A 23,827-nucleotide genomic window follows, 5' to 3' on the forward strand; every position below is an offset into this window, starting at 1 on the left:
TTCTCAGCTCCCATTATCCTGTGAGCCAATTCCTCTAATACATTTCCTGTCTACCTCTATCTATCTATCTATCCTATTCATTCTGTCTCCCTGGAGAACGCTGACTAATACGGTATCGTGCTGGAGGTTCTAGCCAGATCTGTTATACAAAAAAATGAAATAAGAGGCTTCCAGATTGGAAAATAAAAGGTAAAACTATCTTTACTTTACAGATGGCATGATCTCGTTTATAGAAAATTTTTAGGAGTTCACCATACTATTAAAACTAATAAGTAAGTTCAGCAAGATTGCAGGACATAAGATTAATATACAAAAAATCAATTTTGTTATATATGTACTTGTAATGAATAATACGAAATAAAATAGAAACAATAATTCATTTTATAATAGCATGAAAAAGAATAAAAAACTTGGGAATAAGTTTAACAAAAGAAGTGTAAAACATACACCTTAAAACTACAAAACATCATTGAAAGAAATTAAAGAAGACCTAAATAACTGGAAAATCATTGCATGTGCATGGATCAGAAAACAATATTGTTAAAATGACAATACTCTTCAAACTGATCTGCAGATTTCATGCAATCTCTGTCAAAAATCTCAGATGAATTTTTTTAATTGACAAATTGATACTAAAACTAATATGGAAATTCAAGGGACCCAGAAAAGCCATGACAATCCTGAAACAAAAGAACAAAATAGGAGACACAGCTTCCTGATTTTGAAACGTATTACAAAACTACAGTAATTAAGATAGTGTGGTACTGGTATTCTATTCTATTCTATTCTATAGAATAGAATTGAGTCTAGAAATAAACTCATACATTATTTATGGTAATTTGATTTTCAATAAATCAATGGAAACAATACAAAACAATGCCAAAACAATTCAATGGGGAAAAATAATCTCTTCAACAAATTGTACTGGGGAAACTGTATATCCATCTGCCAAAGAAAAGTTGGACTCCTACCTCACATCATAAACAAAAATTAACTCAAAATTAGTAAGAGGCTTAAATGTAAGAGCTACAACTTTAAAACTCTCAGAAAAAGCATAGATATAAATGTAATAATCTTGGATTGGATTTTTTTTTAGATATGATACCAAAAGGACAAGTGACAAAATAAAAATAGATAAATGTATCAAAATTAGAAACCTTTGTGCAGCAAAAGACAGTATCAAGAAAGTGAAAAGGGCTATGAACTACTCCATTCTCACATTGCTTTAAAGAACTACCTGAGACTGGGTAATTCATAAAGAAAATAGATTTAATTGGCTGATGGATCTTCAGGCCATACAGGAAGCATGGTTGCAGAGGCCTCAGGAAACTTACAATCATGGCAGAAGGTGAATGGGAAGTAGACACAGCCTGCATGGCTGAAGCAGGAGGAAGAAAGAAGGGGGAGGTGCTACACACGTTTAAACAACCAGATCTCTTGAGAACTCACCCTCACAAGAACAGTAAGGGGGAAGTTTGCCCCCATGATCCAATTACTTCCCACCAGTCCTCTCCTCCAACATTGGGGGTTATAATTCAACATGAGATTTAGGCAAGAACACAAATCCAAACCATATCAGACTGGGCACAGGGACTCATGCCTGTAATCCTGGCACTTTGGGAGGCCAAAGCAGGAGGATTGTTTGAGTCCGGGAGTTTGAGACCAGCTTGGTCAACATAGCGAGACCCTGACTCAGGAAAAAAAAAAAAAAAAAAAAGGAAAAGGAAAAAGACGATTCACAGAATGGGAGAAAATGATTACAAATTATATATGTCATAAAGGACTGTATCTAGAATACATAAAGAACTCTTAAGACTCAGTAATAAAAAGACAATTTAATTAAAAATGGGCAAAGGATTGGAATGGATAGTCCTCCAAAGAAGATATGCTAATAACTATTAAGCACATGAGAAGACTTTTACTGTCATTAGCCATTAGGGAAATGCAAATTATAACCACAATAAAAAACACTTCATACCCACAAAGACAGATAATGACAGTCATTTGTGAGGATGTGAAGAATTGGAATGCCCGTGTTTCCAAAGCAACTGTTTTGGGAAACAGTTCAGCAGTTCCTCAAACAATTAAACACAGATTTACCTTTTATAGCCCAATATATCCACTCCTAGGCATATCCCCAAGAGAAGTAGAAAACATACCTGTACAAAATAATATTTCTAGCAGCATTATTCATAATATCTAAAGAATGGAAACCACGCAAATGTTTGTCAGCTGAAGAAGAGACAAATAAAATGTGGTATATCCATACAGTAAAATACTATTCGGCTTTAAAAAGGAATGTAATGCTGACAAATGCTAAAACATGAATGAATCCTGAAAACATGCTAAGTGAAAGAAGCCAGACACCAAAGAATACACACTGTCTAATTCCGTTTTTGTGAAATTTCTAGAACAGGCAAATCCATAGACACAAAGTAGATTAACGGTTGTCTACGACTTGGGGTGTATGGTGGCAAATTACGAGTGACTGTTATGGGTCTGTGATTTCTTCTGGGAATGATGAAAGTGACTAGAATTGACTTGCTAATGGTTGCACAATTCCGTGAATATATTAAAAACCATTGAACGATACATTTTACATTAGTGAATTATATGGTATGTGTATTTCATACCAGTAAATCTGGTGGGGGTGTGTGTGTGTGTGTGTGTGTGTGTGTGTGTGTGTGTGTGTCTTACATATATTGGAGGGTTAACTGTCAGCACTTGGTGATAGATGAGACTTAGGGAGTGAGGACAAGGGAGGAATTAAGAATGACCTCTGAATTTTGGTCTTGGGCAACTTCTGAGAAGGAGAAGAAAGACTGAGATTAGGAGGGTTTCTTTTTGCTTTGTTTTGTTTTTGTTTTATGGAGAGGGCCAGGTTCGAGAATTAAGAGTTCTATTGTAGACATATTAAGTTTGAAGTGTCTATTAACTATCCAGACAAATCTTAGGCAGACAGTTGAATGTGTGTCTGGAAATCTGAGGTGTAATCCAGCCTGGAGATAATATTTAGATGATAAGTGAATCTGTAGGAAAGGATGAAAACAGAGAGAGAGAGAGAGGGGGAGAGAGAGAGAGAGAGAGAGAGAGAGAGAGAGAGAGCGTGAGGCACAGGATGAGGTAGAATAGGAGAGGGGAGCTACAAAGCAAACTGAGAAGGAATGGCCAGCCAGAGAGGAAGGAGAAGTAGGAGAGTGAGTGCAAGGTCACTGAACTCAGGCTCAGAGTCAAGTCCTACCAGGTAGTCACAGGAGGACAGAAGGATCTACTGGAATTGGCCAGGATGGATGCTGCCCGTGACTATGACAAGAGAAGTTCGGATTGGGAACTCCAGATCCGAGTGGGTTGAAGAGGGAATGTGAAGTGCTACAGTGGAGAAAGTTTGGCACCTGTTTTCAGAAGTGTTGCTGTCACCAGATTCTGGTGAGAAATTGCTCTTGGATCCTTACCTGCTCTGCTGAAATGCCCACAAGGTGCTGTTTGAGTTTGAAGGTTGTGTCTTCCTGGGAGCCAGCCCTTCTGGGTATGAATGGTGCATCTATGTAGGGAGCTGCTAACTTGTAGGCCGGGTTGGGGCATGAGGGTGGTGTGATGCTGGGGTTCAGAGAAGAGTGCCGCTCTTTGCCTTGTTCTCTGATGGTTTTGATTTTGTTTAGTTGTTTTGATTGGGAGAAAATGTAAAGAAGGGGTTTACTAACATGCTTTTTCAAAGTCTAGGTCAAACTGATAAAAAGAAATATCTGTTTGAAATCAGAATAAAGAGAAAAGACATTCCATGCTCTTGTTGTGGGGACAGGGTCTCCTTCTGTTGCTGCCCAGACTGGAGTGAAGTAGCACAAACTCCTGGCCTCTAGTGATCCTCATGCCTCAGCCTCCCATGTAGCTGGGATTACAGGCATGTGCCACCATGGCCAACTTATTATTTTTATTTTTGTAGAGACAAAGTCTTGCTATGTTGCCCAGTTGTTCTCCAACTCCTGAGCTCAATGATCCTCCCAGCTTGGGCCTCCCACTGTGTTGACATTGCAGGTGTGAGCCTGTGCACCAACTTCATTCCAGGCTTTTATCTATAGTGAAAGTTTTTATGAAACACAGTCCTAACCGTACATATATAATTGCCTTGCATTTATTAGTGCATCAGTTGATTGGGGTTTGGGAGACTGTAGCAGTTCCTGCAGTGAGCTGGAAGGCAAAGTGATAACTTTCTCAAAATGCACACACACAGATGCTTTTCAGAAACCTCAAAAGTGCATTGCCCACGGCTCTTACCACTTGCATCAGTACATTCTTTCCCCATGCTTCTTTACTAATTTAGATTATGTGAAAACAACTTTTTAAGACAGATGTTCCTTCAAGTAACAACCCACTCTTTCTCTTCTCTTGAGAAAATATTAGTTGGAAATGGACTGTTACTTAGGCTAGAAAGTCCATTTGAAATGTTTTGAGCAAACATCATTGTCTAAGTCCACTTCGTGCTGCCATAACAGAATACCACAGACTGGGTGGTTTATAAACAATAAAAGTTTATTTGGCTCATGGTTCTGGTGGCTGAGAAGTCCATGATCCAAGCGCCGCATCTGGTGAGGGCCTTCGTGCTGCGTCACCCCGGCAGAAGGCATCACATGGTGAGAGCAAGCAACAGAGAGCTGTACTCACTTTTATAGCAAATCCACTCTTATGATAAAGAACCCACTTCTGTGATAATGATATTAATCCGTTCACAAGGACAGAGCACTCATGACTAAATCACCTCTCAAGGGTCCTACCTCTCAACACTGTAGCATTTGGGATTAAGTTCCCAACACTTGAACTCTGGGGGACACATTCAAACCATAGCATTCATATTTTGAACACATGACTAGGGACTGCTCATCTTGGATGAATCCAAGCTGTGTTTGTTTTTCTTTTACCAGATGTGTGTGTGTACACCCATGCACTTGCATATTTTGGTAAGTCAATTGTTTGAAGTTATATTTGAGTGTTCCTAGTAAAATTTTTTTCTTATTTGGAATACAAATGGCCTTTAGTGTTTTCTAGCTGGCTTGGCATGAAATTAGAGAATGCCCTTATTTCTGTAACCTTAGGTAAAGTCTTCTTGTAGCAATTTTCTTATGTGTGTGGTTTAAAAAACAAAACTATGTGGTTGTAATTGTTTGGTTGCGTTTTATTGTATATGTAAGAGGCATGCCATGGGGGTTCAGAAGAAAGAATTGTTCAGTATTACTTTCATAAAACATTGAAAGAAGCATTGTTCTAGAGTGCATATTCACAGGGTTTTTAAATGTATTATTCTGAGAAGATGATATTAGTAGTGTGTCCTAGGTGAAAAAATTTCTGGCTTAAAAGAAACTCTGCTTTTATTTATTTATTTATTTATTGAGACAAGGCCTCGCTCTGTCACCTAGCCTGGAGTTCAGTGGTGCGATCACAGCTCACTGCAGCCTTGACCTCTTGGGTTCAAGGGATCCTCCTACCTAAGCCACCTGTGTGGCTGGGACTATGGGTGTGAGCTGCAATGCCTGACTAATTTAAAAATTTTTTTTTTGGTAGAGACGGGTGTCTTAGTGTGTTGCCCAGGCTGGTCTCAAACTCCTGGGCTGAAGCAATCCTCCCCGCTTGGCCTCCTAAAGTTCTAGGAATACAGGCATGAGCCTGTATGTCCAGCCCTGCTTTTAGAATCTTTCTTTCCCACCCCCCCCCAGCTGTTCTGTGCCCTAGGTTTATAACTTTGACTAACTTCTAGCAACTTCCAATCATGGGAGAATTAGAGTAGTTATCTGGGAAGAATTGTTTGAACTTCAACCTGTTATCTTGGCTGCAGGGCCTTCTTGGCCACAAGGCCGTGCTAAAGGGCACTTTGATTTCTTGATTTTAAAAGAGCAAGAGAAACTGATTGCCAAGAGGAAGGGTTTGGTTGGCTCTGCTCAGAACTAACTGCCTCTCCAGAGAAGTCTGCACCGGCTGCTCATCATGACTAGGGTCGGGCAAGGTCAGTTTCCACTGTCTTCTAATTGTTTGCAGAGAATTGGACGGTACAAAGCAGGTGCCACTGACAACATTTCCCATCATTTTATGGACGAGTACTGATTCCGTCCTTTCTGTTCAGGGTGGATCTGTGCAAATAACTTTTGTTTCTCAAAAATGTCTGGTTTCTCTTGGGATGCAGCCAGGTCTCTAATGTGGTGGTGTGTGCTGTGTCGCAAACCTCAGCCCTGAAAGCCTGAGCTTGGCTTTGTCAGATCCGATGAGTGTGCGAGAGCAGGAAGCCACCCTTCGGGAGAATTCAGGGGCAAACGTACAAGTGATGTTTGTGAACCTGTGCAGACAACACTTTGGGTAGATTCCTGTGAGGTGTGGGGATCCGGGTGACATGAAGGGAGAAGAACAGAAAAAGACAGGTAAGGGACTTGTGGGTTTTCTTAACTCCATGTGGCTGCATTGAGAAAACCAATTAACATTTCATGGGCTGGTGGGAGCGTCATCTTATCGTTCTCTCTCTCTTTTTTTTTTTTTCGGGTAATGATTTTTCGATATTGACAAAAGCTTAAAGCGTTTCAGTTAAAAATGGCACTAATTTGACCTTTTAAGTAAAAAATACATGGGTTTTTAAAACTCCTTTCCTACTACCAAAAAATCAGGAAGTATCTAGCTCTCTAAATTGGGAAAGCAAGCAATGTTATAAAAATGCTGAAGGAGCCGGGCGCGGTGGCTCACGCCTGTAATCCCAGCACTTTGGGAGGCCGAGGCGGGCGGATCACGAGGTCAGGAGATCGAGACCATCCTGGCTAACACGGTGAAACCCCGTCTCTACTAAAAATACAAAAAGAAATTAGCCGGGCGTGGTGGTGGGCGCTTGTAGTCCCAGCTACTCCGGAGGCTGAGGCAGGAGAATGGCGTGAACCCGGGAGGCGGAGCTTGCAGTGAGCCGAGATCGCGCCACTGCACTCCAGTCTGGGCGACAGAGCGAGACTCCGTCTCAAAAGAAAAAAAAAAAAAAAATGCTGAAGGAATCTCTTTCTTTGTGACCTTTTGTTAAACTCGGTTTAAGCTGTAGACCTTATGTAAAATAAAATTTACCATAGAACAGGAAATAGAAGCTGTGGAAGACTCAAAATACACCTTTGTACTTCTCTGTTCTTCACCTGCTCTCTCGCTGTCTCTACACACACACACACACACACACACACACCCCTACCTATATTTGCATGACGAATGGGTAATAAAAGTAGTGAAGGGCAAACAGAAGGTCCAATACAATCAAGTAAGAGGTTGAATATAAACTGGAACAAGTCTTAATTTTTTATTTCACTTTCATTCGGATACGTTTACTAATTTTCTTTGCTAGCTTTAAGACTTTTAAAACATTCTTTGGCCCTGGGAGGGAGTTGTATAACCATAAAACTTGAGAATCCTGGCCCTAGAATAAATGTTCCTTTTAAAACCCCAAGGACAGAAAATTGAATACAGCTGTGCAAAAAAGAAAAAAAAAAAGAAAGCAAGAAAAGAAAAAAAAAAAAAAAAAGCCAAGTGATGGTTTAGGCTTGCAGGCACCCTGACCAACTTTCCCAGTGCACTTGGGCTGTGGTTTCCTGGAGATGGGAGATGGGGAGCTTTGGTGTACTTCTTGAAGGTTTCAGAAAAAGGCCAAGACTCCTTCAGAACTGTATGTTTCTGGGATGTGGTCAAGAGCACATTCTTTTTGGCATGGTTATCTATCATCTTGCTTGTCCTAAGCATATCCTCTTGTTTTCCCCTGCAGAGGATTGGGGTTTCTAGGTCATTCTCTGAGATGCCGTGATTCTGCAAACCTTACAGTTCCTACCTAAAAGTAAGCTTCAGAGTTTAAGCAGTTTCCACCAGTCAGAAGTTGGAATGGATGAACTGTTGAGACCCAATCTTGCCCTTCTCCCTTAGACACTGAATTTGCCTCAGTATGGCCAGTTTTCAGGCATGATCCTAAGAACACGGCGTTGCTACTCCCTGCTTCTCCTCTCCCTGGATGGAGACCAGGATGTTGCTTCTCTGATGTTTGCCTCGTGGGTTCCCGTGTTAAGTTTGTGGCCCACAGGGAGCTGTCACTGGGGACCCTACTGCAGCCTGGCATTAATCACTTTGCTCTTTGTCAGGCCGTGTCATGATGATTCATACTTCTTCCTCTACAAGATTAGATTACTGTAATTTTCATATCCTGGACTGCCCACGAGGGATTTGAATTAATACTTGTTGGTATAGAAAGCAGGATCATGTTTCTGGGGAGAAAGGACTGAACTTGCCCACTTGGCCATCATCAGAAAACATTAGGCAGGGCCTGGCTGAAAAATAATCCTGCCTTCAGGGCTTACCACTTCAATTAGCTTACCATACAGGCCAGCAAGCCGTGTCTCTGTGAACACATGGTCCCTGGGCAGCAGATTTGTGGAAGTGATGCCAAGTCCAGGAGATCAGAATGCACGGAAGATTTTGCAAGGGAGTCCTATATTGAAATCAGACACTGCTTAATGAGGAAAATCTTTCCCAAAGAGGTATTTGAGAAGGAGGTAAACTAATTCAGGCATGTGGAACAGCCTGCACAAAGCCAGCAGGAATTACGATCACAGATTTCAGGGCGGTGGGGGGGTCTATGAGGGATAAAGTCGCCTTTGGAAAAGAACTCATTGCCTTGTCATTTTCCCTGTAGCGTACGTATTATTTCCTTTATTCGTTCAACAAATATTTATTGAGCACTTACTATATCCTAGGCACTGAAGATGAACAGCAGTTCACAAACCAGACAAAAATCTCTGTCCTCACACAAGTCACATTTTAGGGGGCCCATGTCACTAGGGGTACAAGCGTAAGCTGAAGGGAGTCAGAGCAAGGAGTTAGGAGTACCTGGAAGAACTCCTAAGTAACTATAGTTGTTTGAAAACGTGTTTGCTTATTATTTCCTCTCTTCCCTTTGATGCAGTTTGTACCCTCTATCCCACTAATGAGATTACCAGCCATCTTTCAATAGATCCTTGGGAGGAAATGACTTGTACTTGCTAATGAATAATCCACTTTAGTAGTCCAATATATAATAACTTTGGGGTCTTCAAAGGGCTATCTGCTTTGGCCTGAGTCTCTATTGGAGGGAAGTTGAGGCATGACCAAAGGATTTTATGTTTGCTTGCTCTCCTACTGTCTAATAATTTGTATTTCAGAATGCCTTTCTTTAACATATTTTATCTCTCTTGGAGCGCTTTATTCCTTCTTATTTATTTATTTATTTATTTTTGAGACAGAGTCTCACTCTGTCACCCAGGCTGGAGTTCAGTGGCACAGTGTTGGCTCACTGCAACCTCCACCTCCCGGTTCAAGCGATCCTCCTGCCTCAGCCTCCCGAGTAGTTTGGACTACAAGAGCCCACCACCACACCTGGCTAATTTTTGTATTTGTAGTAGAGACACGGTCTCACCATGTTGGCATCTTGAACTCCTGACCTCAAGTGATCCTCTCGCCTCTGCCTCCCAAAGTGCTGGGCTTACAGGCGTGACCCACAGCATCTGGCCCCTTCCTTTTTTTCCCCCTCTCATTGTTGAGGCGTTTCTTTGGAGAACGTGAGATGGTGCTATGCCTCAGAATTGTAGAATTTCAAGTTTTTAGAATTTGATGGCACTATAGGAATCTTAATCCAGACCAGCGATTTTCAGTCCCCAGACTAAAACCAAGCCCTTACCTGAGGGCAGTGCAATGAGAAATCTAAGAAAATGAAGTGAATGTTGTATTAAATATAAAGCTAAATTTATTCAGTTGATTTCTACATCATTCTGTTATTTTCTTTTCTTGAATTTTTCAAGGTTTTTTTAGTGTCCTCCACCTACCCCAAAAATCAATCATCCTGATCTCAGCCTTCTACCCCCCACCATTCTGTCCCCACAGCTGACTTCTGTCAGACCCCATCTTCCCACGCCCCAGTTTTCACATGGGACCCTCCTCCTCAGTCTTGTAGCCTCTGCCCTCAATGCAGAAGTCACTGGCTAAACCTTAGGGTAGGAAGTTCCCACTCATGTTGTCAGGGAGACGTGGCCCAGGATCCACGGTTGGAGCCACAGATACATTGTAAGATACAACACACAGTGGTTCTGGGTTTTTTTTGGTTTTTTGGTTTTTTTTTTTTTTGAGGTGGAATCTCGCTCTGTCGCCCAAGCTGGAGTGCAGTGGTGCGATCTCAGCTCATTGCAAGCTCCGCCTCCCGGGTTCAAGTGGTTCCGTTTTAGAGAATTATCGGGACTGTGGTTCCACTCTATTACAGGCTTATCAGGTTTCTGTGGGTTGGCCAAGTGCACAGCCATTACGTAGAGCTCTGTTTCTGGAGGAAGATGAGAATGGAATCCTCGCTGGGCTAGAGAGTGCTTGGCCCAGGGGATGTGGGGTTTCTCAGTCACTGGGGCTAGGAGAACATGCTCAGAGAAGGCTCCTCGCTCCTGTGTGTCTCTAAGGTATAGATGATGCTCCCTGAGGAGCACAGGCTCCTGGAGTTTTTCTTTCAGGAAAAAGAATGATCCATTCCCTCTTGGTAGTTGGAATCAGCCAAGGAAACCACATGTGGTGCTGAGCTTTGTGATGTCAACAACAGCAGGGAAGGGAAGAGGCTCCCGGGTCCTCACTCCACTGGCCACATCGCCATCAGCTCATGTCCCCATTTGAGCAGCAGCCTCCGTGGTTCTGTTGGTGCAGCAAGCTGCTGCTTGACAGCAGACAGAAATCCCATATTTTTAGATATCTAGCGGCCCAAACGGAGCATGTCACACTCTGTCCATCTCTGATTACTCTCGAGACTCTGAGCCTGGTGTCCAGGAATGCAATGTTGCTCCAGCCATGTGAGAGGCTGGGTCTCTGGAGCCAGGACTCATAAACCACGGTCCAGGCTCACCCCTGGCAAGCTCACATCTCATTTTGACCACGAGGCCAGCAGTTCTCTTTGTGTTGAGCTCTGCTACACACCCATTGCTCTGAAGCCACGGCCTGGGAGAAAGAGTTGGCTCGCTCATCGGTGGTTCAAGCCAGTGACTTACAGATGACCTTGGAGCTCAAAGATTTTCAGCTAAAGCCAGTAAAGTTCTCCAAAAGCTTTCAGAAAAAGTGAGACCAGACCAGACAGACAGAAAGACCGACTCAATTGATTGAATTATTGATTGATTCATATTTCTGGCAGGGGTGGGGGGCTGTTGGTTGAAAAATATTAACTGAAAATAATATCCCCTTTTTTGTCTTTAAAAAGAAATTTATGCACAAACAAAATGACTTGCCCATGGTACAGAAGGCCACAAGCTCAGATTCATACAGGTGTATTGGCATACATATCAGTAGACTACAGCATGTCTCTGTCTTCTCTCATAGAGGTCAAAATCCTGAGCTTTTTGGGAAAAGGAAATCATTCCAAGCCTGGTTTCATCATGGCAGAAAATAGGGCAAAATACAGGTCCTGGTTGCCTAGCCTTTTCAGCTCCTGGAAATGAGCTGCTCAAAATATACTTCCAGTGATTGATCAAGTTCTTTGCCCTGTGGAAAGCAGAGTTCTTCAGAAGGCAGAAGCAAGGAGACAGAGAGTGTTGTTGTCTTACTTTCCTGCACTGACAGTCCTGGCCAATGCTCTGACATCGTCTTGAGTCCAGAAATAGGAGTGAAATGGACAGTGAGGCCACTACACAGAAACACTTGAGCTGGTGACGCATGTTTTCTTTTCTGCCTGTGAGCTGAGGATCCAACTTGTGACTTTTTCTCCAGCTCTGGAGGAATATTACATATTGATTAATCCACATTGACAAAAGGGAGAATGTTGTAGCTGCATTAAAATGAGAAGAGATCGACCGGGCGCAGTGGCTCACACCTGTGATCCCAGCACTTTGAGAGGCTGAGGTGAGTGGATCATTTGAGGTCGGGAGTTCAAGACCAGCCTGGCCAACATGGTGAAACCCAGTCTCTACTAAAAATATGAAAACATTATTCAGGCATGGTGGCATGTGCCTGAGTTCCCAGCTACTTGGGAGGCCGAGGCAGGAGAATGGCTTGAACCCGGTAGGCGGAGGCTGCAGTGAGCTGAGATCATGCCATTGCACTCCAGCCTGGACCACAGAGTGAGACTCTGTCTCAAAAAAAAAAAAAAAAAAAAGAGAGAGAGAGAGAGAAGAGATCTAACTGCAGACTATTTTGATATTTTCAGTCCACATCACAAACATTTATTAAATTTACTCAGTGGCAGATGTTGCTAGGTCCTGGGAATATGAAGATATCATGGAGTCTCTGCTAACAGTCTAGAGATTGGGAATCAGAGACCATGTCCAGGAGAGGTTTATAGGGGAAATATTCTCAACTAAGGCTTGAAGTATGATTAGGGGTTTTCTTTCTTTCTCTCTTTCTTTCTTTCCTTCTTTCCTTCTTCCCTCCCTCCCTCCCTCCATCCCTTCTTCCTTCCTTCCTTCCCTCCCTCCCTCCCTCCCTCCCTCCTTTCTTTCTTTCTTTCTTTCTTTCTTTCTTTCTTTCTTTCTTTCTTTCTTTCTTTCTTTCTTTCTTTCTTTCTTTCTTTCTTTCTCTTTCTTTCTTTCTTTCTTTTTCTTTCTTTCCTTCTCTCTCTTTCTTTCTTTCTTTCTTTCTTTCTTTCTTTCTTTCTTTCTTTCTTTCTTTCTTTCTTTCTTTCTCTCTCTCTCTCTCTCTCTCTTTCCTTCCTTCCTTCTTCCTTTCCTTTCCTTTCCTTTTCTTTCCCTTCCCTTTCCCTTCCCTTCCCTTTCCTTTCTCACTCTGTTGTCCAGGCTGGAGTGCAGTGGCACAATCTCGGCTCACTGCAACCTCTGCCTCCCAGGTTCAAGCACTTCTCAGTCTCGGGAGTAGCTGGGATTACAGGTTTGAGCCACCATACCTGACTAATTTTTGCATTTTTAGTAGAGACAGAGTTTCACTGTGCTGGTCAGGCTGGTCTCCAACTCCTGACCTCAGGTGAGCCATCTGCCTCAGCCTCTCAAAGTGCTGGGATTACAGGCATGAGCCACCGCACCCGGCCAGATTAGGGGTTTTCTAAGTGAGAAGGTGGAAAGGCATTCTGAGCAGAGAGAACAAACTAGATAGGCATAGGAAGGATGGCCAGGGTGGCGTCTCATGGTTGGGCACAGGTCACCTGCTGGTGGGAGGGAGGATAGGAGGTTCCAGCTCAGAGAAGTGGGACTTTGGAATATATCCAACAGGCTGGCCATCCTTTATTTTTTTGTTTTGTTTTGTTTTCTGTTTTCCACCCACACAAGTAATCACATCCCTCCTAGGTTTATCTAAATGCGGTGTTGGTAATGAAGCGAGGCATCGCAGTCCTTGTAAGCCTCACAGCTTGTAGGAATACACCTGCAAAAGTAAGTCACTGCAGGTCTCAGTCTGTGCGAGATAACCTGAGGGTTAAGTGTCATTTCCAAAGTGTTTATTTGTAACTGGATACCTTTTTTCTCCTACCGAGGAATGTCTAAATGCAAGACAGTGACAATGATTCTAAGGATAGTCTTACATTTGTCCTTTAACAAATTTATTTTTATTTTTTATTTTATTTTATTTTATTTATTTTGAGATGGAGTTTCGCTCTTGTCACCCAGGCAGCAGTACAGTAGCGCGATCTCAGCTCTTTGAAACCTCTGCTTCCCAGGTTCAAGCAATGCTCTTGCCTCAGCCTCTGCAGTAGCTGGAATTACAGGCTCGCACCACCATGCCTAGCTAATTTTGTATTTTCAGTAGAGACAGGTTTCACCATGTTGGCCAGGCTGGTCACAAACTCTGGACCTCAGGTGGTCCTCCCACCTCCGCCTTCCAAAGTGCTGGGATTACAGGAATGAGCTACCATGCCCAGCCTATTGTTTTAAACTTTATATTTTATTATATTCATTTTACTATTTTTTTAAAAGAGATGAGGTCTCACTATGTTGCCCAGGCTGGTCTCAAACTCTTTGCTTCCAGTCCTTCCATCTCGACCTCCCAAAGTGCTAGGATTACAGGCATGAGCCACTGCACTCAGCCCCTTTTAACAAATTTAATTTTAAAAGCTTGCCATATGTGTCAGGATCTGGGAGAATTTGCTAGATTAAAAAATAAAAACATAAAATATAAAAAAGACGAAAAGTTTGCCTTATGGGCTTCCATGGGTGAGGAGCAAGCGCTATCCACCTGTCTGGTGGAGGCAGCACTTGCAGGCCTACGCTTGAGAACCGCTGGGGCACTCTCCAGGAGGGTTTTGATTGGGAGTGAGCAGGCAGGGTGGGGCTGTTTAAAGGCCATTCTTGAAGCAGCAGAGAGGCTGGGTTTAGAGAGGTGGGAGTGGAGTTTGGAGACTCCAGGCATAAGCCTGACTCAGGCCCATGAGAACATCAACGGGGTGGAATGAGAGAGGAAGGTTAAAGGCAGGAACGAAGGCATAGTGACTGCTGAGATCTGAGTGATCACTCAAGTGAGGCAGGGCCCTGATTTCTGGTTTGGGTGGCCAAGTTGCGATGGGGAGGTTGTGGTCAGGTAGGAAACCAGGAACAAGTTTCCTGATGGGAGATGGGAGATGGGAGATGGGAGATGACGGGTGTAGCTTGATTTCTCTTGAGTTCCCTGTTCCCGTGAGATACTCCTGGTTTGCTGAACTTCAGGGAATCTCCAACCTTCTGACTTATGCTTTAGGTGTGGCAGACGGAGCTCACTCTGGGAGAAGGTAGGATGATACCAGCAGGCTCGGAGTCCTGGGAAACATATGGACTTTTGAGGGAGGCAGAGGTGGACACTCAGTGAAACAACTGAGGAGTGATCAGAAAGGCCTGGGAGAGCTGAGGAAAGGAGTGTTGGAGACATTTTACGAAGAGGACATTCTGTGGAGGCGGAAGTGATCAGAAAGTGCCAGACGCCATAGAGGCCATGTCCAGATGAAGCCTCAGAAGAGTGTGTTGTCAGGAGAGCAGTTTCTGGGTTGTAGGGGAGCCAGAATCCAATGACAAAACTGGCTGGGAAGCACATGGGGCTGGGGGAGAGGAGACAGTGGTTCTGGAACATTCAGGGTGATAAAAAGAAGAGAAGGTGGGCGAGAGCTTGAAGAGAGAGGTGGGGCCAAAGGAACTTCGGGGGCAGAACATGAGTCGCTGGAGCATGTTCTGGGCTTGTTCTGCCTCCTCAGCGAACTGAAAAGAAGCCTCATTTCTTCCGTGTATGACCTGGTGTTCCCCAAAGCACCAGAAAAGTCCAGCATAAGTTCGACTGGCCTCCAAAGTGGCGATTCAGGGAGTTTGGGTCTAGGTTTTATGTTATGGAAACTGAGAGGATAAAGGGCCCTGAATCCTCCATCTGCCCATTCCACTTCTGGGAAGGCTGAACTGTTACCTATTTATTTTCAAGAATAAAGAGTTCGGCCAGGTACAGTGGCTCACTCCTGTAATCCCAGCACTTTGGGAGGCCAAGGCAGGCAGATCATGTGAGGTTAGGAGTTCAAGACCAGCCTGGTCAACATGGTGAAACCCCGTCTACTAAAAATACAAAAATTAGTCGGATGTGGTGGCACGTACCTATAATCCCAGCTATTTGGGAGGCTGAGGTAGGAGAATCACTTGAACTCAGGAGGCGAAGGTTGCAGTGAGTCGAGATCATGCCATTGCACTCCAGCCTAGGCAGCAAGAGTGAAACTCCATCTCAAAAAAAAAAAAAAAGGGGGGGGTCAGGTGCAGTGGCTCATGCCTGTAATCCCATCACTTTGGGAGGCCGAGGTGGGCAGATCATGAAGTCAAGAGATCAAGACCATCCTGGCCAACATGGTGAAACCCCGTCATACTAAAAATACAAAACTTAGCTGGGTGTGGTGGCGCACACCTGTAGTCCCAGCTACTTGGGAGGCTGAGGCAGGATAATCACTTGAACTCGGACGGCAGAGGTTGCAGTGAGCCGAGATCATGCCACTGCATTCCAGGCTGGCGACACAGTGAGACTCTGTCTCAAGAAAAAGTAAAACAAAAATGACAAAGGAAAAGTTCTAGAGAACAGATTTCAAAAACTTGTTTTCTATTATATTTATAGTGGTATTCACATGGGAAGATCAGTGCAGTGGCACAGTTTCATTATCCCAGTTACTCAGGGGGCTGAGGCAGGAGGAGCACATGAACCCAGGAGTTCAAGACCAGCCTGAGCAAAATAGTGAGACCCCATCTCTAAAAATGAAATATAATCAAAAATTGAGATGACCCGATCTCCTCCCTTTCCAAAAAGTTGTTTTCTTGCTATTTCTCCAGGGTAGGTCAGGTTTTAAAAATTAATAATCTGGGGCAGTAGATGAAATTTCTGAAAATTATGTACAGGTTTCCTTTTTTATTTTTGGATGGGCCTTAGATATTAGAGGTGCTCTTTTTAAGTATCTACACAGCCTGGTAAATAAACACATTCGATTGGAAAGCAATACTTTCCATTTCTTATTCTATATCAGATATTTTACTTTTGCATTAACTTTCATTCTTGTAGGGAAAAAGAAATATTTCCAGTTTGAAATTCTTAAGATGGCACTGATAATAAGTAAATCTCTATAGATTTATGTGAAATACAGTTACAGTAAGTCACCCATTTACAAATGGATTATATTTGAAAATTTCATTTGAAGTAGGTTTGTTTTTTGGGGTTGGGGTGCTTTTTCCTTGGAAAAAATACTTAATTAAACTTTTTTTTTTTTTTTTGAGTCAGTTTCACCCTTGCCACCCGGACTGGAGTGCAATGGCACGATCTCAGCTCACTGCAACCTCTGCCTCCCGGGTTCAAGCAATTCTCCTGCCTCAGCCTCCTGAGTAGCTGGGATTACAGGCACTTGCCAGCCACCATGCCTGGCTAATTTTTGTATTTTTAGTAGAGACAGGGTTTCACCACATTGGCTAGGATGGTCTCAAACTCCTGACCTCAGGTAATCCATCTGCCACAGCCTCCCAAAGTTCTGGGATTACAGGTGTGAGCCACCCCTCCCAGCTTAATTAAACTTTTAATTTTGAGATAATTGTAGATTCACATGTAGTTGTAAGAAATAATACAAAGTGATCATGCGGGCTTTTTACCCAGTTTCTCCAGTGATAACATCTCTCCAAGCTATACAATAGTATCACAACCAGGATATTGACACTGATATGGTCAATCCAATAGAAGAGTTCCAGAACAGGGGTCTCTCATGTGGCCCTGCTAAGCCACCTCACCCTCATCCCTCACCTCTAACAACTCCCATCTCTTCTCCATTTCTATAACGTTGTCATCTGGGAAATGTTATGTAAATGTACTTGTATAATATCTAACATTTTGGGATTGGCCTTCTGTCACTCAGCATAATTCCCTGGATTCTTATCCAGGTCGTGGCATGTACTAATAATTTTTTCCTTTTTATTGATGAGTAGTATTCCATGGTATGGACGTACCACAATGAGGATTGGGTAGAAGCTCATTGCTTTTGCCTAGGGGTGTCTAATTGCTCTAGCACTATTTGTTGAATGGCACAGAAATCAGTTTGGCATATTCATGTGGACCTGTCTCTGGGTTCTTCGGTCTGTTCCACTGATCTATGTTATGTGTCTTGTCTTTTTGCCAGTGCTGCATTGTCTTGATTACTGCAGTTATCCAGTTGGCCTTAATATGGGATAGATTAATTACTCTAACTTTTTTCTTCTTTTGAGACAGAGTCTCACTCTGTTGCCCAGGCTGGAGTACAGTGGCACGATCTTGGCTCACTGCAACCTCTGTCTCCCGGGGTTGGGTTCAAGTGATTCTCCTGCCTTAGCCTCCCTAGTAGCTGAGATTACAGGCATGCACCACCACGCCCGGCTAATTTTTTTGTATTTTTAGTAGAGACAGTGTTTCGCCATGTTGGTTAGGCTGGTCTTGAACTCATGACCTCAGGTGATCCACCCGCCTCAGCCTCCCAAAGTGCTGGATTACAGGCATGAGCCACTATGCCCGGCCTAACTTTTTTCTTCTTTTTCAAGATGGTTTTTAGCTATTCTAGGGCCTATACCTTTACATATAAATTTTAGAATATATGCCAAAAATCACTGTGAGGCCAGGTAGGGTGGCTCACACCTGTAATCCTAGCACTTCGGGAGGCCAAAGTGGGAGGACGGCTTAAGCCCAGGAGTTAGAGACAAGTCTGGGCAACCTAATGAGACCCCATCTTTATAAAAACTAAGAAATTAAAAAATTAGCCCAGTGTCGTGGTGCACAACTGTAGCCCCAGATATTCAGGAGACTGAGGCAGGAGGATTGCTTGAACTGGGGAGGTTGAGGCTGCAGTGAACCATGATTGCCCAACTCTACTCTAGCCTGGACAACAGAGCAAGACCATGTCTCAAAACAAAACAAAACCAAAAAAAACCTTGCAAGATTTTGATAGGAATTGTGTTAACCTGTAGATCAGTTGGGGAATAACTGACATCTTTTGTATGTTGATTTTTCTTCCGATTCATGATTATCATCACTGGAAAGAAGTGAGTGTGATGAGAGTTTTCTAAGTCAGGCAGATAGCAAAAAATTAGGAAAGTGTTTACATGGATTGCACAGGAAGAATTAACTGGGATTTAAATAGTCAAAGACAAAAAGAATATGTAAAAGAAGTGACAAAGGAGACTTACCCTATTCGACTCCAGTGCATTAATCTAGGACAGTTTGGTTGCTACAGGGAAGCAGTGCTTAAGAGGCATACAAAAGATCGATGTTTATTTTGTGGGAGTGAATCTTTTTTAGGAAGGAAATAGCACTATTGTGGTAACAGTGATTCATTTTCTCCTCTTATCTTCTCTTTACAGAGAAGACCCAGATAGTGAACTGTTTTATGTAAGTTTTTATATATTTTTGCCCTACTTTTCTCTAGGGAGGGGCTTAACACAGCTTATAAAAATACGTAAAACAAGATCAAATAAACTTTAAAATGAGGAAAAAGCCAATATGGTCCAAGGGAAAAGAAGATCAGGGTCAGGACTGAGATTAGGATGCAGAAGCCATGCTATGAAATTTTGTTTGTCATCTTGAGATGGGTTAAAAAAAAAAAAAAAAAAAAGTTGGCTGGGACAATTGTTTTTTACCCCTAGCACTAAACAGTTGTGAAGCCAATGTTTAATTATTACACCTGTCATCTCTTCACCTGGCCTCAGGACTGTCCTCTTAGGGAGAGGCATTGTTCTGTAGGGTTAATTAGTAACAGGAATTTAGATACTGCTGAGAGAGGCCTCTGGTGCTGGCTGAAGCAGCTGGTGGTCTGAGAACCCTGACACCCAGAGGCATACCACTGGGAGGCCCCGCGCGGCACACAGCTTTTGCTGTACTCCAGCCCAAGTCTTATGGGGTTTGTGGTCTATATTGAAGTTGGCGCAGACAATTAAGACTCTCTGTTCTTGGTACCGACAGGGAGAGAGACCTACAATTGTAAGTATTTTTGTAAACACGGTTGTGACATTTGAGTGTATTCAACATGTCGGTGGCCTTTTAATGTTTAAAAAAATGCATATGACCATTTAAGAAGTGGTTGTGCTTCATAGTTAATATTTTTTTTTTCATTAGTTTAGGTTTATCTGGTTTTTCAGTGAGGTAAGCTACCTGAGAGACATAGGAAGATAGATCTTGCCAGTTCAGAGGACTGACTTTGGCTTTAAGATAAAATATTTGTGTCATTTTCGGGAAAGTACTTCCAGCACAATGCTTTCTTCTGATGATTCATTTTCTACAGTTATTGGAAGTGGGAAGAAATCCACAGAGGTTACAGAATTTGTAAACTTGTAGAGACATGTGCCGTTATATCATGCTGTCTCATAGATGTGTACGTCTGTTAGTTACTTTTCGGGTATTCATTGCATAGATGTCTGTTACTTACTTTTGGGGTGTTCAGTGTCTGAGCTTTATCAACGATTGTGTGCTGTATTTTCAGCCCAAAAAAACTAAGTTAGAGAAATGTTTGTTCATCCAAGTCTGTATTGTTGTAGCTTATTCAGTAGACTGCTGTTGTGTTTTTAATTTCTCTATAAAGCAAGCCGAAAGACAGTGTGGACAACCTAATTGCATTTGAAGTAGCTGCTGGCCAGGCCTGCTGCAACAGCTGATGGGCTCCTCTGAATTTCCAGAGCTATTTCTGGTAGATGAGCTGGTATCAAGGCTCTCGAGTTCAGGCCATAAAAGGCCCGTCCCATGTGAAGTTGCTTCACTGCTCTGACTGCGTCCTCCCCAGGCTGAAGCGTCCTCAGGTTTCACGTGGATTTGCCCAGTAATGGATGGCTTCACCGAGTCCAGGTTGGGGAAGTTCAGCCTCAAGGACACTAGGGGACGAAAAACTTCAAAAAGAAGACTCTTTTTATTAATATTTTGGCGTTCTTTTTGGAGAGGAACTTTTGGGATGTAGCCTTTACCTGTTTCCTAAATTTGACATCCAGAAAGCCTTTTGGAAAACACCATTCTAAATTTATCCTGTTCTGAATCATCATTGCTTCTGATAGATGCAGTTGCTTGTTGACATCGTGATCTTTGATTTTGTACAACGCTATTCGGGCTAACGTTTGGGATTTTACTTTGTGCTTAGAATTTGAAAGTAGTATTCATTGGAAAGAGACTCCAAGAAAATACTCGAAGACACCCAAAGCTGGATTCGAGGATATAACGTGTTTTGTTTTGTTTTTTAAATTAGAAAAATAAGGAATTGCAGTGTGATTTTCTTTCCTCCTTTAACTTAGAGGAACGAGGATTATACAGAAATTTGAAGTAAGTGAAAAATCTTCCTATAAATCTAAATGCAGTAGGTTTTTTTTTTTTTAAGTACCATCTGTCTGAACATGTTTCCTGAGGATTTGTTGACTTCAATCATTGGAAAACTCCTGCCAGCATTTGCCAGTTACTGCAGCCATTGCTGTAGATACCCTTGGGCATATTTCTTGGGTTAGGAAGGATTGGACTTTTTTTTTCTTTGTTTAAAAAGGATTTACTTTATGGTAGAGAAAGGTTTATTACTAACCATTTGATTAATATAACTTAGTCAGTACATTCTGTCCAAATGTTAGCACTCGAAGTCTTGGAATTAAAGTATATTCCCAATGCAAAGTACTTTAATAATCGTAGCACAAGTATGGGGGTGGAGTTCAGAAGGGCAAGTTTTATTTCACTGCCATTATAATTCGTGTAAAAATAGAAAATCACCAGTGATCCTTTTGCATAATCTTTGTTCTGAGGGTTCTTTGCCTTGGTACTGTCATTCTCCAGGGTTTGATTTATAGAACTTGTAATGTTCCAGAATTTATGAGAAAAACCTCACTGTAGGTTCTAGAGTTTGAACTGCATTTTATTTTTAAATTCTCCAAGAAAAAATACTGCATCAGCCTTTTAAAGCCCTGGAGATAGCTGTGGTCGCTTTGTAAGTTAGCTCAGTGATTTGCTTCTGTGAAAAATAGCAGTGAACTCCAGAACACTGAAGGCTTATTTGACATGTTGCTTCTTTGAAAAAAAAAAAAAAGATTATTTCTTTATACCATATCAGATGGACAAGTACGGGCAGTCATTATTTTCACCAGGTAGGAAAACAGAGTATTTATAGAGAAAAACCTCATCGGTGCAAGAGTTCTTCACTGGAGGTAGCGTGGCAACCCTAGGGGGCGTTTGAAAATGTATGGGGGTGTTTCAGGTTTTCTCAATAACTTACTGGCATTTGGGAGGATGTAGTTAAGAATTGTAAATGCCCAATTTACACGGTGTAGGGGACAGTCCCATACAGGATTACCCTGGCCAAACTGCTGGTGGTATCCCCTGTTGAGTAAAACTGCGGGATATAAACTGTACCCTCTGTCTCCAAAGAAGAGCAGCCAAGTGCCAGGCAGATATGTGTGCTGTCTCTTCTCACCAAACCCAGTGATGTCTTTTTTTTTTTTTTTTTTTTTGAGATGGAGTCTCGCACTGTCACCTAGGCTGGAGTGCAGTGGCGCGATCTCGGCTCACTGCAACCTCCGCCTCCCAGGTTCAAGTGACTCTCCTTGCCTCAGCCTCCCAAGTAACTGGGATTACAGGCATCTGGCACCACACCCGGCTAATTTTTTTTTGTATTTTTAGTAGAGATGGGGTTTCACTATGTTGGCCAGGCTGGTCTCAAACTCCTGACCTCGTGATCCACCCACTTTGGCCTCCCAAAATGCTGGGATTATAGGCTTGAGCCCCTGCGCTGGCACCCGGTGATGTCTTGAGGATCCAGGGCGTCAAGTGCACACTAGTAGTGTCAGCAAATGTGTCTTACAATGGAAACTTTGGAGTCTATACTCTGTGTGCGTTGTGTGTGTGTGTGAGTGTGTATTAAAGATGATTTATTTGGTCACCTTGATCACTGGATGAGGCTGATGCTATACAAGCTATTGTAGTACATTAGGTGCCTTCCTGCCTACCTTTATGTTAGTACTATTGGTGCATTTAATTTTGCCACGTGCATAGTCTTCAAAGTGAAATTTGGTTAATGCACCCACCTTGCAGTGGACATCAGCCATTCAACAAACATTTCTTTATCTTTGCTTCTACTTTGGAGATAGACAGTTTTGTGGTTAACAGACTTCTGGAAGACTGCAGAGTTCAATTCTGAGTGAACATCTTTGGCAACACCTGGGGTTATACAGTATTTTTTTTTTTTTTTTTTTTTTTTTTTTTTTTTGAGATAGAGTCTCTCTGTGTTGCCCAGGCTGGAGTGCTGTGACACAATCTTAGCTCACTGCAACCTCCGCCTCCCGGGCTCAAGTGATTCTCCTGCCTCAGCCTCCCAACTAGCTGGGATTACAGGCATGCGCCACTGCACCCAGCTAATTTTTGTACTTTTAGTAGAGACAGGGTTTCATCATGTTGCCCAGGCTGGTCTTGAACTCCTGACCTCAGGTGATCTACCCGCATTCGGCCTCCCAAAGTTCTGGGATTACAGGCATGAGCCACCATACCCGGCAAGTTATTTAATACTCTACAGTTGAGGAATTGTATCCAAAGGAAAGGGCCCTTGGATTTTTATAAGGATGTCTGGTGAGCTCCAGCACGCAGGGCTCTTGGACTACGTGGAGTGTTATGGAGAGTAAGCTGCTAGAAGCTTTGTGATTGTTAGGATACAAAGGCAGCCTTGGAGTCATCTCCTGAATCTGCAGCTGCCTGGGGTTTTAGGACACTCACTGCAATTTTATGTTAAAGCGCTGATCTCAGGGTGCCTCGCTGTGACCTGGAGTATCTGTAGATCTAGAACTTTCCAGCAGTTCTGGGCTTCATTGATTTGTGACGACTCAACTAGGAATCTTGTGGTCACCCTTGACTCCTCTCCCTTTAGGTCCCTGAGGCCTCTGCCCCACCACCTCCTCTTGAGCCTTGCCGTCTTTTTTCTTTCTTTTTTTTTTTTTTTTTTTTTGAGACGGAGTCTCACTCTGTCAACCAAGCTGGAGTGCAATGGCGCGATCTTGGCGCACTGCAACCTCTGCCTCGTGGGTTCAAGGGATTCTCCTGCCTCAGCCTCCTGAGTAGCTGGGATTACAGGTGCCTGCCACCACACCTGGCTAATTTTTGTATATTTAGTAAAGACGGGGTTTCACCATGTTGGTCAGGCTGGTCTTGAAATCCTGACCTCGTGATCCGCCCACTTCGGCCTCCCAAAGTGCTGGGATTGCAGGTGTGAGCCACCGTGCCTGGCCGAGCCTCACCATCTCTTAACTGGGCTACTGCTTTGCCCTGAATGGATCCCTTGGCCCCCGGGTTTCTCCTCTGTCTGGTCCAGCCACAGAATGACCTTCCTAAACAAAGATCTCGTCTTCCTCACTGCTTACATGCAAAAGCCTGGGCTCCGTAGCCTCCCCTTCAGGGCCTTTCA

The 23,827-nt window shown here is 43.0% G+C and overlaps 1 protein-coding gene across 6 annotated transcripts in view; it reads left to right on the top strand.

Moving 5' to 3' along the window:
- The window catches only part of LOC105480065 (supervillin), a 272,318-nt gene that overhangs the window by 79,415 nt on the left and 169,076 nt on the right, over positions 1 to 23,827 (top strand). Inside the window, exon 1 of one of the 6 annotated variants that reach the window (XM_071070301.1) lies at positions 19,380 to 19,398. The exons of 4 other annotated variants lie outside the window; for them this stretch is intronic. The gene's annotated coding sequence lies outside the window, so the exon portion shown is untranslated. Of the gene's footprint in view, positions 1 to 19,379; positions 19,399 to 19,560; positions 20,722 to 23,827 lie in introns of those variants that run through there. One more of the 6 variants, XM_071070298.1, reaches the window with a different exon arrangement.

The sequence above is a fragment of the Macaca nemestrina genome, chromosome 9 (assembly GCF_043159975.1).
Source record: "Macaca nemestrina isolate mMacNem1 chromosome 9, mMacNem.hap1, whole genome shotgun sequence".
Lineage (NCBI taxonomy): Eukaryota > Metazoa > Chordata > Mammalia > Primates > Cercopithecidae > Macaca > Macaca nemestrina.